This window comes from Lathamus discolor, chromosome Z (genome assembly GCF_037157495.1).
Source record: "Lathamus discolor isolate bLatDis1 chromosome Z, bLatDis1.hap1, whole genome shotgun sequence".
Taxonomy (NCBI): domain Eukaryota; kingdom Metazoa; phylum Chordata; class Aves; order Psittaciformes; family Psittacidae; genus Lathamus; species Lathamus discolor.
Genome location: NC_088909.1, coordinates 86,363,536 through 86,378,793, shown reverse-complemented (window position 1 = coordinate 86,378,793; position 15,258 = coordinate 86,363,536). Strand labels below are relative to the sequence as shown.

The 15,258-nt window shown below is 38.4% G+C and overlaps 1 protein-coding gene across 10 annotated transcripts in view; it reads left to right on the top strand.

Moving 5' to 3' along the window:
* The window catches only part of LHFPL2 (LHFPL tetraspan subfamily member 2), a 126,726-nt gene that overhangs the window by 92,002 nt on the left and 19,466 nt on the right, over window positions 1–15,258 (top strand). Inside the window, exon 5 of one of the 10 annotated variants that reach the window (XM_065662303.1) lies at window positions 7,891–8,006. The exons of the other annotated variants lie outside the window; for them this stretch is intronic. The gene's annotated coding sequence lies outside the window, so the exon portion shown is untranslated. The remainder of the gene's footprint in view (window positions 1–7,890; window positions 8,007–15,258) is intronic. 10 annotated transcript variants of the gene reach the window in all.

Here is a 15,258-nt window from a genome sequence, read left to right as displayed (position 1 = left end):
CTGTTTTCTTATGACTGTTCAGCAGTGCAGTTGTTCTTGCAAGTACCCTAGTTTGCTTGTGTCTCATATTTAAGGACAAATTAGTTGGATAAAACATCCATCTGTTAACAGTTTATGTGCTGTTTGTGAGCTTTGTTTCTAGAGTCCTAGTTGTATGACTTACCTCAGTTAATAACATATTATAGAATCATTCTTTCATATGAATTAAAGCTCTTCAAATCTTCCCTCATTAAGATCTCTGCCCATTATTGTTGCTGTTCTCTGGTCTCTATTGTTTTGTCTGCATCTTTTGATGTGTAAAGCAAAAAGCTGGATGCATTGAAAATGCATGGAATCACTTCCTTCTGTGTCCTGGTCAGAGTACCAATACATCTGTGAATTAAAAGTTTTTAGTTTTGCTTCTGTCATTTTGTCATGCTTTTGACTCCTACTCATTTGTGACCCATTTTACAGTGTGATCCTTTTCTGTAGTACTACTAGCTGTTTTTCACTCTGTATTTATAGATTTGATTTCTCTTTCTTGCTACTTGCCCTCATTCAATGTTTTCTTTTTTATTTCATGCTATTTTATGTTGTACTTTCAAGAAATAACTGAGTAATGCTCTGTGTTACCACTATGATCCAGGATATTCTTGAATGCTTCAGCTGTGTTTTAAAAGTAAAAACAAAACTTCATTCATCATCTGATTGACAGGGGGAGAATGGAACAATTTTGAAGTAAGGCTTATTCTGGTGTGTTTGTCTGTCCCACCTTTTTTTTCCCCGTTTACCAGAAACATTCCATATCTGTCTGTCTGCAGTTCTCTGGACATATGAGCAAATGCATGCATTCTTGAGATACAGCAAAACATTATCTCCTTTTATGTACCATGAAAGCAGCAAAGCTGCTGCTAAACAAATCAGTATTCTATTATTGCACTTTTTCTTTTCCTCCTTTAATCTCATTGGTTTCAATTAATTCATAGTCCCTAGTATGTACCAAAACCTGAAGTTCATTGTGCTTATGATATGTAATTGTTATAGGCAGGTCCAATTACTGACTTTTATTTCAGTGACATGCCTCTTGAATTCCTCTATCATGTCTGCCTTACAGTCGTAAGGTTTACCTTTGATTTAATCAATTTTAGCTTACTGTATTTTTTCATTGTCTTTTCATATGTGTCTGTCTCTTTGAAGTGCAATCTTGGAAAGCCTGTAACTGTTTGTACCTTCCGATAGCTGCTTTGTGGACTTAGTACAAACCACTGTCTGAGCTCACAGTATTGCAGCACAACAGAAGAAATTTTTTGACATAGGTAGTCTTCTACTGTTACAGCATATACGGGCAATTTGAATATAATGTAAGCATTGCTTGTAATTGTGAAGAGGAAAAACCAAGCATCACTGTTTTTTTGGAAAGGGATGGTGTTCAGCCTCGTCATACTCAAAGCATTAAAGTCAGGATGTGACAGACATGCAGTGATACGTTCAACCTCAACTAAGTTTCTCCATTATCTGTTTTCTTTAAGAAGCTGTTTCCCAGTGATTTCGTGATACGTGTTTATTCTTCTGAACTTTTAAAAGGTCACTCATCGTTTCAAGGGCTCTCTCAGATGATTAGTAATCAGTCTCACTTCCTGAATACCAGCCGATCTAAGTGAAAACATAGTAACTGAGTCAGTTTGTTGTTTTGTTTCCAAGATTACAGTTGTAGATGCATGTTAATGCTCAAAAGAAGCTTGTATTCCTGTGATCACATAGCAAGGCAAGCCTCATGGAAACAATGAGTTCATAAATTGTTGGCAGTGAAGCTAGAATTTTTAAATGATACTGAGCATTTCTAAATATATCCTATGAAATCTTTCTGCTCAGAAAAGAAAAAAAAAAAAGAAAGAATCCATGCAAACGTATTTACCGTTTCAAGAATTTTGCTGTAGTTGAAAAATCTGATATATCTGCAGCCTTGATACTGTGTTTTAGTATCTTCTGGGAACTGAATTCAACAAATGTCACTAACCAAAGAGATTTGTGTTCTTAGTATTTTGGTGGATACATGAAAGCATTTTACCAGCTGAAAGATCAGTATTCTTACGTGTTTGTGCCTTTTTTTTTTTTTAAGCCACAATTTTACTTTAACTAATGAGTAAATTATATTATGCTTGACAAGTTACTGCAGAATATATCTAGCAAACCTTCTCAAAATAAAACAAAATGTGCGCCTCCATTGCTCCTCCGCACTGAGCATTGCCTGGATTTGATGGAATCATATGGGTTTCAGTTTCTGGCTTTCATTGCTGGGGTAACAAAAGTGGGTGGGATGTGTTCGCTATTTTCCGTCTGTCTGGATTTTACAGTGCATGTCTGACAGCATGCATAACAGCTTATCAGTACTGGAATAACACTTGCCTCCCTGAGATAACTGTGGCGGAGCATGAATTTGAATTAGTTTAGATGTAGGTGTAGTCAGACTTAAAAATCTGCGCTGTGCTAATGCTTAATTTTATCAAGTTAAATAATCTAAAAAAATAAAAATAAAAAAGACACACTTTTTATATGCTACCGTACTTAATCAGCTGAGTTTATAGTGTATTTTTTAAAATCAGCATAGGTGTTTTTAAGAAAGGTGCAATAATGGAAGTGTTGCGGTATACGTTCTTTTTCGCTAGGCCAATACAGCTTATGTCTACCAAAGCAAGGAGGGGGAAAAAGACAAATAGAGGTTTTCGCTGTGAACTGTTTCCATGCTTCATTTGTCTTACAAAGGAGTTGCTTGTTCTTGAGTGATTAAGTACTGTACAGGTACAGTATCAACAAACCTAAATGAATGCTTTTTTCCTCTGCTGTCTCAGAAAGAAGAAAAAAAAATAGACAAGTCGTCCTTGTTTTTCTCAGTATGGTGCTGCTAAACAGTTATTTTTGAATGGTTTCAAAACCAAGCTTTGGATAATTCTTGCCTTCTAAGCAATATTCGTATTCACTCATCATGATCATAAAGGCGTGATTCTGCTGGGTGGTATAAAACTTCTATGAATTCTAGCAGCTGTATTGAACTCTTGAATGCTTTGCTCCCTCACTTACAAAAGTTTCAATGGAAGCCTGCATGTAGGAAACTGTGTTGTTTGAGGTTTGATAGAGGGATGTATCCAGGTTTTACTTAACTCAAGTTGTCTTCAGACACATTCTTCTGTGCATGTCTTCCTACTATTTTCAGCAGACAAAAATGATTTGAATTGCATAGAGGGATAACTGCCTGCTTGTCCCAAGATCCTTCTTGATCTTTTTCTCCCAAAGAAATAATAGTTTAAGCTTTGGATTTTAGCCTGTCATTCTTAAGGAGCGCACTGCAGAAGAGTTAGGCTTATTTCTATAATCTCATGCTCTTCATGGGTTTAAGGGAATTTCTTACAAGAGTTCATAGGTATCCTGTTTCTTGGTCTTAGTTGAGGCTGGGTTGATCCCTTCCCCGCCCAGCACTACATTCTTTACTTTTGCACATACTTCAATTATCTGCCATTCTTCTGCAGCTTCTTACAAAATTCAGTTATCAGTTTTCCTAGCTCATCATTAAACATTTGTATTATAAGACCTGGCTATGTCATTTTTTGTACTGTTAAGTGGTACAAAGCATCTGCAGCTCAGAGGCACCTGGAGCCAAAACACTTCGTGTGAAACCTGCCCCCAGACAGGCAGAGCTTATTTTTCTCCAGTATTGTCAGAAAGCAGTGGTGTTACTGAGCTGCCCTGCTGGGTTTCTGTGAAGAGTGGTGCAGGCTTTCCAAGTTGACTGTCTGCAGCGAGGCTCTTGGAACATGAATGAGTGCATCAATCTCTACACAGGTGCAACTGAATGTCCATAATTTCTACTGTTCCTCCTCATATTTTCACACACTCTCATTGTCTTTGAGTTTAGTAGTAGTGCATTGACCTTCTCTTAATACATGCAGCTTTCCTGCGCAGGTTATTGTAACAGCCTGTTTTGCATTCCCATAGCGTGCTTTGTTCCACCGTGTTCTTCCTCTCACCAGCTGACTCCTATTTCTTTATTTTCTTTTTAACCGTATTTGCATGAAGATATGGATGTTTTACTGTTATTTTCCTTCCTCACCAACTTGCAACTGCTCCAGATTTATTTTTAGAATTTCACCTTATCTCTTCCTTGCATTTGCTTGTGGTTTAAGAACTTTCTGCTTATTGTTTCTTTTTATAGCTTCCTGTAAAGAAAAAATCCTTAAACATAGATACGGGTTTGAAAACAAGGGAGACGATTGTTTTACTAAGTGTAGCTGACCAGCATGTTAGTTTCACATTTCAGACACAGACACCTAATCTAAAGTAACCTGTCATGTTTGTTTGGGTGGTTTTTTTTTTCTACAAACTAACCAACTTGCCAAGAACCATTTTATACATTCTTATAGTAACAGCTCATAAAGAACCCAAAATCTGGTATGCAAAAGTTTTTCCGCATTTTGGGGAAGGAGCTATATTATTCTTGTTTTTCTTGCAATGTATTTCATTGCAGTTTGAACTGCTTTTAAGCTCTCACGTGTACAAGACAGTGTCTGTGGAATAGCAAAGAAAATCGGGTGTGCGCATATGCTACAAGCAGTATTTGGCTCTAGCATATGGCAAACGAGTGCAGTGTTACTGCACAGCCACATTGCTGCATAGTTCCTGCAGTTTCTTATTTCAGCCTGCAGTTGGGAAACAAGATACTGTGTGTGTCACAGGTAGACTCATAGTCCTCAGAATGCTTTAGAGTTTTTCTGGTAGTCATATGTTAATCCCCTGAAGCAACTACTGATGTTCCTCCTTTTTAACTCTGTATTTTGAAACAGCATTCAAGAGTTCAATACAATGCTAGACTGGATTCACAGAACTCTTACACCACACAGCAGATTCATACCCTTATGATCATGATGAGCAATTTCAAAAATTGCTTAGCATGGAGGAATTATCTTAAGCTTGGTTTTGAAACCATTCAAATGTAACTGTTCAGCAGCACCATACTGAGAAAACAAGGATGAATTGTCCATCTAGTATCTTCTGCAGTTTATATTTACTTCTTCAAATAGGATAGCAGATTTTGATTGTAGTGAAAAAGGAACCAAAGTACTTCTCTCTTTTCTTGGAAAAAAAACGTGCAGTAAACAAATGGGAATGCTCTTGGAATCAGTGACATACTCCTTGAACATGAAAGAGCATAACTGCTGTTCATCTCCTGCAGAAATTTGTGTAGGTGTCTTCCAGTCCAGAGAAGATAAGCTTGTGTATTTTGGTGAAAATTGTGTTTTCTAGTGCTCTATTCAGAACTGCTCATACAGCATCTTAAAATACTGATGCAAGAAGACTCAGTGGCAAAGCAGGCATCACCAGCAGTGAAGATGCCACCAACAATGAAGCCAGTGGCAACACTTCCTCTATTAAAGTGTTACATGATAAGTTTTTCCAAATATGAAAGTGAGCAACTGAGGTGGATCTTGGCCCTACAAGGGCAGAACCAGCAAGGACACAGGGCACGAGTTACATTTTGGAGAGGACAGCCTGCTGCCAAGAGGTTGCCACAGCACTGCCTCAGCTCTGATGTAGCTGCACATATGTACCAACAGGCCTCTGGGCACAACCCCAGGAGAGTCTGCTTTAAGAGTCTCTCATTTCTGTGCCGGAGGACAGAATGGATCAAAACCATCCTTCTCGGAGAGCTACAGAAGAATCTAGAATTTGCAACAGAAATTTTGTCATCTCAAGTCGCTTGGTATTTTCACAGCTTCAGTCCAGATGAGATCATTATCCAAATGATGAGTCAGTCCAGTTAAATCTGTTGGTATGTTCTGTCTGTGCTGCAAGTGGACTGGACTCCACCAAAAACCTTTGAGAGCTTTTTGAGTGTCTGTTACTCCTGTGCCATCTTGACAGCTCAGAGAATACACAGACAAAAGATATTCAGGAGCAAGGACTGTTCAACCTGTTCGTGATTTGTTTTCTGCCATGGAAAGCTCTGGTTTACCCTAGTGCAGAAACTGTAGTATATACCAACCAGTGTAATTTTGGAATTTGTCCTGCACAAAACATTAAACTGATCTGTCAGCTGTTAGTGTATACAATGAATTAAACTTTAAAAGAAAAACAATACCACAAAAGAAATACCCCTTACTTTTTTTAAGATGTATTCACTGAACACAGAGTAATGAATTTTATGTCCAGTTTCGTGTAGAATTGTATTCCCTGTCAGATAGATAAGAAATGGGAGCCTGCTGTGCCAATTTGCAGTAGGTGCTAAATTGATGATCTCATACATCTCATACATGTGTTTCAGACACTACTCATCCAGCAGTGCCTGGAGAATGTCAGGGTACTAGATGTGCATTGAAGCTGATTTGATTCCACTTTGATTTGTTCAGTGGATTGCTGAATTTGTAGCAGACTTTTTTTTTTTTCTAACTTAGTGCTTTGAGATGATGATAATTTTTGAAGTTCAGCTTTTTATATAGATATCTTTACTGGTTAACTCTAAATAAAAAGAATTCTAGGCTCCCTTAATCTTTTCTCTGATATAATGAAAAATAGATAAATCTCCTGATTCAACTTTTATTTGGGAAGAATGGAAAGTTATTTTGTAAGGAGAGAATGTTTCCAACTGTTGTGTATTTTATATATATATATATGTGTATATATATATGTATACACAAGATAAAATTTTAACTGTGTCAAATAGCAAGATTTTAGTGCATTATCAGAGGTCTGAAGCTTAGAAATGGGTAGTGGGAGTCATTGGAAAGCATCAAGAAGTGCTTCATTAACAAAACTCTGTGGGCAAAGGAAACTAGCTGAAAAGATTCTAGCATTGGTGTTTTGCTCTCTACCTGCATGTTTTTGTCTTCTCCACATTTAGGTAGTCTGGTTTGATGTTTCTCATTCTTTCTTTTCTCTCCCTTGATGCTTTGGACCAGTCTCATCACGACTCAACAGTGAGAGCATTTTGAAAAAGGAAAAAAAAAAAAAAAAGCAAACCAGAAAACCCCCAAACAAGCAAACAAAACAGAACAGAATAGAACAAAACAAAACAGAACAAAATAAAACAAACAAAAAAAATCACCAAAACCAAACAAAAAACCCAACCCCACAATGCCCCCCAAAACCAACCAACCAAAAACCTCACCACCACACCCCTCCCCCCAGAAAAAAAAACAAAACCCAAACAAGCAAACAAAAAAACCACCCACAAAAAACCCAAACAAACAAACAGACAGAAGATACTGGTTTGCTCAGTATATTCCATTTTAGGCTGAGATGGTTTTGAGTATTTGATTACTTTGCTGACTTACTAATTCTGTAGTCTTCACATTACCCAATAACCAGAGACCAGCAGAAGAACAAGTTCTGCCCACTTGAGGTAGAGATAAGTGTGCAGCTACATAAACTAGGAAGTTTGTTCCTATTCTGTCTTTTCCAACCTCGTTGACTCTATGATTCTATGTTTGAGGAAAGTACTGTAAACAGGAGTTCATGTGAATGGTGGCACTGTGCACAGCTTAAGCTGTTAAACTAGAAGACCTTTTTTGGAATTCATGAGATTCTGAGTAAAATTCTGATAAATGTTTGAATAAATGTCTGGTCTGCATGACCATATTTTCATTTAAATTGCTGCTGATGATTTATGCAGATCTGTTTAATTTTGAGATGAGTTGGGTGTTTAGGGTAGCATTTATTAAGGAATGGAAGATAAAATTTATAATATGAAATCACGTCTGTTAAAGAACCAACTAATGCTAACAATTGCCATTATCAATTTACAAATTGCAGTGCACTGTTTAGAATTGTTTTGAAACAATTCCAGGGGAGGGCCATGAGGATGATCGAGGGGCTGGAGCACCCCCTGTATGCAGATAGGCTGAGAAAGTTGTGTCTTTTCAGCCTGGAGAAGAGAAGGCTGCATGGAGACCTCGTAGCAGTGTTCCAGTATCTGAAGAGGGCCTATAGGGATGCCGGAGAGGGACTCTTCATCAGGGACTGCAGCAACAGGATAAGGGGTAATGGGCTTAAGCTTAAACAGGGGAAGTTTAGATTGGATATAAAGACGAAGTTCTTTACTGTTAGGGTGGTGAGGCACTGGAATGGGTTTCCCAAGGAAGTTGTGAATGCTCCATTCCTGGCAGTGTTCAAGGCGAGGGACTTGAGCAACCTGGTCTAGTGGGAGGTGTCCTTGCCCATGGCAGGAGAATTGGAGCTCGATGATTAAGATCCTTTCCAACCCTAACCATTCTGTAATTCTGTGAAACAGCAAGCTGCATGATAGACAGTTAATGAAACTGTTTCTTGCACTGTGTATGTACACTGTATTTTTAATTCTGCACTGAAGTACTATTATAAAGAATTTCTATTTATATAGAGCTTGAAATGTGACAAGGAGATGTAATAGGTAATCATATATTTAAAAATCATATTTAAAATCCAATTATGTTTGGAGCCTGCAAGGCAGATAGATTTTCTTAAAGCTAGTAGTATGCAGTGACTTTTTCTTAGTAAAAGATTTCTATCTAGCTATTGTGAGATCTTCAGGTACATAGGTTTGATTTTGATTTATTTGTATTTCCCAATGGGGAAAACATAATCAGGAACTTTCTACATCTTGGCAATAGTACAATGAAATGCCACGTATCGCTAGTTGTAGACTGTGTTTGCTTTCAAAAGATTAATGTCAGTGAAAGCTTAAAAGAAAATGTACCAACCCAAGACCTGAAAAGGCTGTCTATCTGTCCTGAAGTAAGTCCACTCCCTATAGCTTTGTGGGACCAGCTGAATATCTATTATTGTCTTAATGCTTCATTCTTTTCAATAAGGTGTGCATGTGGGCAGAATTGTCCCCTATAGGTGTCATGACTGAAGTTATGTTCTTCTCTGAAGTACAAGTAGAGAAGACTAGTTCTAGAGATGGCTTTGTTTCTTTGCAGGTGAATTTTTATTTCCTGATACAATGGACAAGCTGCTGTAGCATGCTGTTACGGGAATTACCATTTTCAACAGTGAATATTGTAGGAAAAAATTACAGTTTAATAACAATTTTTTCCACAATGACCAGGAAAATCAAAGTTATTTTTGGAGATGTGATCATTTCATTTGGTATCATTTGTCTATGGTCATACTTGGTAGAGAAGTACTTTTGCAGGCAGTGTGTTAGGGCTGGAGAGTGAAAGTGACAGAGGAATAGCTGAGGTTTGTGTTTGAAGGATGACAAGAAAAGCAGCTGGCACAGGTCCAGTTTTAGTTTGCACCATTAAGTGCTGCTGTGACACAAACTGCAGGACATTAGTAGCAGAAAGGTGATAGAGCGTTTTCAGAGAAAGTGAAGCTGAGAAAACTACAGATGGTTTTTGCCTCTAGCTCTTTTCAGCTTTTAAAAATTTGTATTAGTTATTCATTTTCACAGTTGTATGCATTTTAAGAATAGAAAAGAACTGCTATCAATACCTAGTCTAGCAAGTCAAAATGTGTAAAACAAGACAGAATTATGTATGCGGCTCAGCTTGTAGATGTCCAATCCTGTCTTTAGAATTTAATCCAGTTGCTAAAATTAATTATCTGTCTCTTTTTGTTTCTTGCTCTAAATGGGGTTTCCAGAATTTGAATTACTAGTCTGGATTTTTCCAAGCTCTTTGCAGTGAGCTTCCGTTTTAAAGTTTAGGGATCCTGACTGAACACAGCATACCTGTGCTTACAATGAATGAAATATGCAATATACGAAACATCTCAGTTCAGTTCTTTTCTCGTGGCCATGATTAGATGGTTAGCCATTAACAGCATTTAAAGCTCATGTTCATTAGATGTTCACAGAGATATTGCCCTTTTTTTCAAATTTACTGTTGAACATTGTGCCCAGATATTTCCAGTATCTACACACCTTTCCAGTATGGGAACATGGCAGCTCTGATCCATCACAACCATTTTCAGTTACCTTGAGTCACTATTGGTTCTCCTTAGCTCCAATACAATGAAAAGTCAGTGTTTGTTCAATAAAGGTATTCCTGTCAAGCACATGTTTGTGTGTGTTACTGTCCTGAGCTGCTCATCTGTATTGATTTTTTTTTTGAAGGATGTTTCAGTTTCAATTAAGAGGAGCAGAAATGAATACATATGTTCTGAAATATGATAGGTTCTCTATTTTATCTGTCACTGATCTCGTAGCTGGGTAGTTTCTTGAGCTTTCTGGCCTGGATCCAAAGTGCATCCTGTTCTCCCCTTGCTGAGGGAACATTACAAATCATGAAGCTGGGGAGCAGTCAATACTTGTGAGGTGACTTGCTAACTGGTGGCTCTCTGAAGGGAATGAGTGATGTAGGAGGTTGTTTACAGACATATGCAGTGAGCAACAGTGCAAATACCACTGGGTCCTTCCTGCTCACAAAGGGCAGTCCTCAGGTGCACAGCCTTAGGTCTTGCCTCAGGAGATAAATGAACACCGGGGTGTTCAGACAGGCTGCGGGTCCATAAACTTTGTGGTTGCTCTGCTAATGCAGATATGGCACAATTTCCTTCTGAGAATTAACTAAGCAGTGTTTTCTTCGTACAAGGAACCAAGGCTGTTTGCCAGGGTGTCAGAGTGGGATGTCCTATGTTGACCTAGCTTCAACAGGCACCTTCAATAGGTGCCTTTTTCTTAAGCTTGTTTGTCCAAAACAGCTTCTCTTCCCTTCAGTTTGAGAGACTGCTCCTTCCTAACAGTCCTTGCATCTTTGATCGGCTGTGTTTGTGAGGCTTTTCCTCTCTTAGCATTGTCTTTTTAGTAAGCAATTCTCCAGAGTTTGCTGAGATGTGGCATAACTGAGTCATTCTTTCCTTTCCTGCCTATTTTTCTCACCAGCCTCATATTAAACAATAACCAATATATTAGTATAATAAATATCTTAACACAATATTCATAAATTATTAAAAGCAGTTCCAGATCTGTCATGATGAACTCATGGGAGTGAATTGCTTTTTACAGCAAGATCAGATTCCAAGTTTTTCTGGGCTGATGCTTCAGCTCAAGCACACACTATTAACTGTTTAAACAGCTAAAGTTGAGCTTCCTTTTAAAGTAAAAAGCCTTTGTATAAAAATAGCAGGGATTTGTTTGCTACCAAATATTAGTAGTACTTTCCTTCTGACTTCCCATTTTCCTCCTTCCCACTCTTTCTCTCTCACTGAAGCCCTGTAGAAGCTGTAGTTTTCAGTTGTTGGAAGTAATTGCAACACAATGAATATTTGTGTCCTCTTGACAGAGGTGATATTGTAGGTCTCCAAGAAAGGGGTCTTCAGGTGAAACTCCTGAAGATTGAGACTTCTGTGAGCTAGTGAGGAATTGAAGTAGAAAAGGAAACTCATTATTCCACTCCCAGTTGGTAAATTCCTGAGCAGTTAGGCCATCACTAATTGTAGCCAAGATTGCTCCCTTCGTGATGATTTTTGATGTGATGTGTAATTTTCTCTTGAGATAGCAACAATAGAAATACTACACATTAGATTTTTTTCTGAGCCTTGTAGGTTTTAATAAATTTTGGAATGGCAAAAGATCTCAAGTAGGTTTTCAAAACACAACATGATGGCTGTAAGTTTAAGGAATTTTGTAAGTCAGTAAATACAGAGCAATGAAACAAATCTCCAGCATGAGAATTTTTGGTTCAGAGGAGATACTGGAAATCCAAGTTAGCTTGATCTCCTCTTAGTGGGGGGGCAATAAGTAAAGTTTTGTCTGGATGAGAGAAGAGGGAAATGAATCCTGTGTTTAAACCTCCCCTGCAGTTGGTCTGAAAATTTGGAAACTCTCATTCTTCTAGTGATATTTCAGTGATGTATTGGCCCCGTTAAAGTCAGTGGGAGTTTTGCCATGGCTTTTAATGAGGTCAGATTGAGAATAGTACATTTCAACGGCTTTTTTTTTTTTTTTTTTAAACTTGGAAATAAGTTTTATATTCCTTTCATTCATGGTGATGTATTCTAGAAACAAATCCACCTGTAATTAGATGACATTTTCCATAGCGTGATAGAAAAAGCCCACTTGCAGAATAGGATGGAATAACAATCTCACACAACCTCAGGAAAACAGTGACTGTCAGCATGGGGGGGGGGGGGTGATTTTTTATTTTTTATCTGTTGGCATACATAGAAATTGGGCATTTGGACACATGAGGATAGTTTAATTTAAGATGTTACATTTAAAAGCTCTGCTTTTGGTAGGAAAAGGCTGAAGTAAACAGGACGTAATTCAAATGAATGGAAGTAAGAATGGAAATGGCAAGGAAATGGCACATGGAAATGGCAAGGGAATAGGGATCTGATTAGAATAATTCAGTGAGCTTTAACTATTTTGCAAAATGTTTCAGTTATATTTCACATTTTACATTGTGCCAACAGGAACAAGGCATGATGCACTGTAACTCTACATTCGTTTTATAAGTGAAATGCATCTGTCTATGAACAGAGTATGGCATGTTTTCGACAACTTGTCACAATAATACATGCATTAATATGCCTGTGCAGGTTTATAGTATTTAAATATTTATGAGATATGCAAATGTTTGCTCTCCTTCAATTCAAAAGTGATGACTAATCAAAGCTTTGCTTTCTGTTCTTTAAGTAAAAAGCTTTGCTCTGGAATGTTGTTTCAGTAGGAAATGATTTGATGAAAATATGAAGGTGGATGGAGGGGAGGGTGTCTTTTGCTTATTCCCTGATGTTTGTCTGAATCTGTGCAACCACTTCAGCTTTAAAGCAACTTCTCCTCTTTTGTTATCCGATCCTGAATATTTTTGATTACTTTGAAATGTGTTATGTTTAAAAAACAAAACAATGACACACTGAATTATCCAAGTGTCCACCTCAGTCCAGGTGCTTCCCGTGGTGAGTATGTACACAGAAACCAGAAACTAGTGCCAGCAGAGCACCTTGCGGTCTAAGAGAAAGCTTACTCCAGATCTTTTGGGACAACTTGTCTTTCTTTAAGTACTAATCCTTGTCCCTGTTCTCTTGTGACAGGGAAATGTGATCAACTTACCTTTTCTTACATTTGCAAGTCACCTGTAAGTGTTTGGGATAGAAATGCAGAGGTGAATCTTTAGCAAGATGGATTGGTTCCATCTCCTGAGAAATGCTGCTTAGTGTCTGGTCCACTACTTTGAAAATTGCGTGGAAGTCAGCAGTAGCCTTCCCTCTCCTTCTGGACAGCAGCTTCTGGAAGAATGCACCTCCTGTGAGGGGACCAAGTGGGAGGAGAAGTTTATTTACTCACAGTTATCACTCCCCCAGAAAATGAGTACTCTCTAATGCCCATCCCACACTGTCCAAGTGTTCTTCCTTCTGCCTCCATGGTTTGATGGCTGCTTTACTATGATAGGCAGGGTGAGCTCACAGTTAACTTGCTTGCTTGTTCAGCAATACCTAGGGATGGAAAATGCATAAAGTGGGAGCTCATGTCAACCTGGGTGGTAGTCAGCTTGAGGTAATTGAGTCTTAGTGTGTGAGCCTCTTTCTGTTTGTTTTAAATAGTGAGTCTGCAAGGATCAACATAAATAGGAACCACTTCCACTCTCGCAGTTCAAAGCATTTTCACAGTGTTTATAACTGCTAACGAACAATATTTCAGAGAAAGCAGAACCCAGGCATCTAAGATTTGCACATTTTGGGTTATGAGATGCTCAAGCTTGTGTATTGTAAACAAGGTTTAGAAACTCCTCTGTGTAGTTGTACTTTGGACTATAGCAAGCTTTAGAAGAAGATGTCTAATTGTGCCTGGATTTATTTTACAAATTGGGACCGTTTCAGCAGTCTGTGTGGCCTTCTATTCAACTGTTTGTTTAAGACAAGCCAAAAGCCACTTATCGAAAGATGATTTATTCTCAGTCTTGAGCTGACAGAACAAGGCTGGGAAGGGTGAAAACTGAATTATAGGGTTTAGCCTGATCCCATCTTCCATCAAACCATGAGGGGAGCATGAAGGACTGGCCCTAACATTGTTCTGTAAAGTACTTACGGGTCTCTTGTACGTTTCTCGTAGGACACCTTTTTAAAACAAACAGCTGTGGTATGTGAGTGACTCAGATTTGAACTTTGCAGCTGTTCCTTCCTATCTGCCTGGTATGCCAAAGGAAAACCCTGCAGCTCAACATCTCTAATATCAAAATGTTAATTTAAATATTATAATTTTATTCAGCTTCTGACTTCCTGGGTTTGGCAGTGTAAGCAAAATGGAGGCAAGTATGTTTCTTTATCTAGTTCAGAAAAATAGATGTTATTTATTTACTTAGCATATAGCAGTGTTGTGTAGGAAAAGATAACAGCTGAATAGTATTAGCTAGAAATGTGAAAATATAACTTGAGACAGAGTACCTGGCTGTCAAAATTTCTCTGTCAAAGAGGGAGAAAATTTTGCTGATATTTTAAGATGGTTTGTTTTTTTAGAATGAACAACCAAAAGATTTTTGCATTCAGGGGCTCGGTTTTATTCTCACTGAATGCAGTGAGGATCTGATGTTCTCACTGACATCTTTTCACTGTGTTAGTCTTCACTTGAGGCAGAGCCTGCCCATGAGCATGATTCAGGGAGCAGAGTAAATAAGGCTGAATATGTAGTTTTGACCTGTCCAAAAGCTGTGCATCTAGGGAACGATGGTTGGGTGGGATGGTACCGCTGAGACCCTCACACTGGGGAGCTGCTGTGGTGTGCAGCTTCCGTGAGTGCTCGTATGCAGGGCTATTTTTCTCTTCCACTTCCACAGCACTGATGACCTTCTTCCACACCTGTACAGTTGAATGCAATAGGGGGAGGCCCAAATGACTAAGGGGCAAGCTTACTTTTTGTAGTCTGCTTTCTCAGAGAGAATTATTTTGAATGAGTTAATACCAAAGGAGTTAAAGAACCATTGTATATTTTGAGTATGGGCTGTCAAAGCAAATATTTTGTCAGTCAGTCAGAAGTGGATACTGGGTGTTGTGCTGTGAAGAACATACAGTTCTGTCATGGAAGAAATTGTTAAGGGTTTTCAAGCTTGCAAGGGCCTAGCTTGAGTTTCTCTGTTGAGAAGTAACAGGGTGAGCGGGGTGCTGGAGGGAAGCTTCATGAAGTGCAGTTATCTAGCTGGAAAGGCTTCCATGCACAAACATGCTGTCGGAGTTGCTTGAGAACTGGATAGGTTAATTTGGAAACTCAAGGTGTGGAGTGTGTTGGAAAGAAAAGTGTAACTCACAAGTGTGACTGAACTGTAAGTTATCTTCAGTACTTTACCTGCAGTCTGTCCTTGCGAAGTCTCA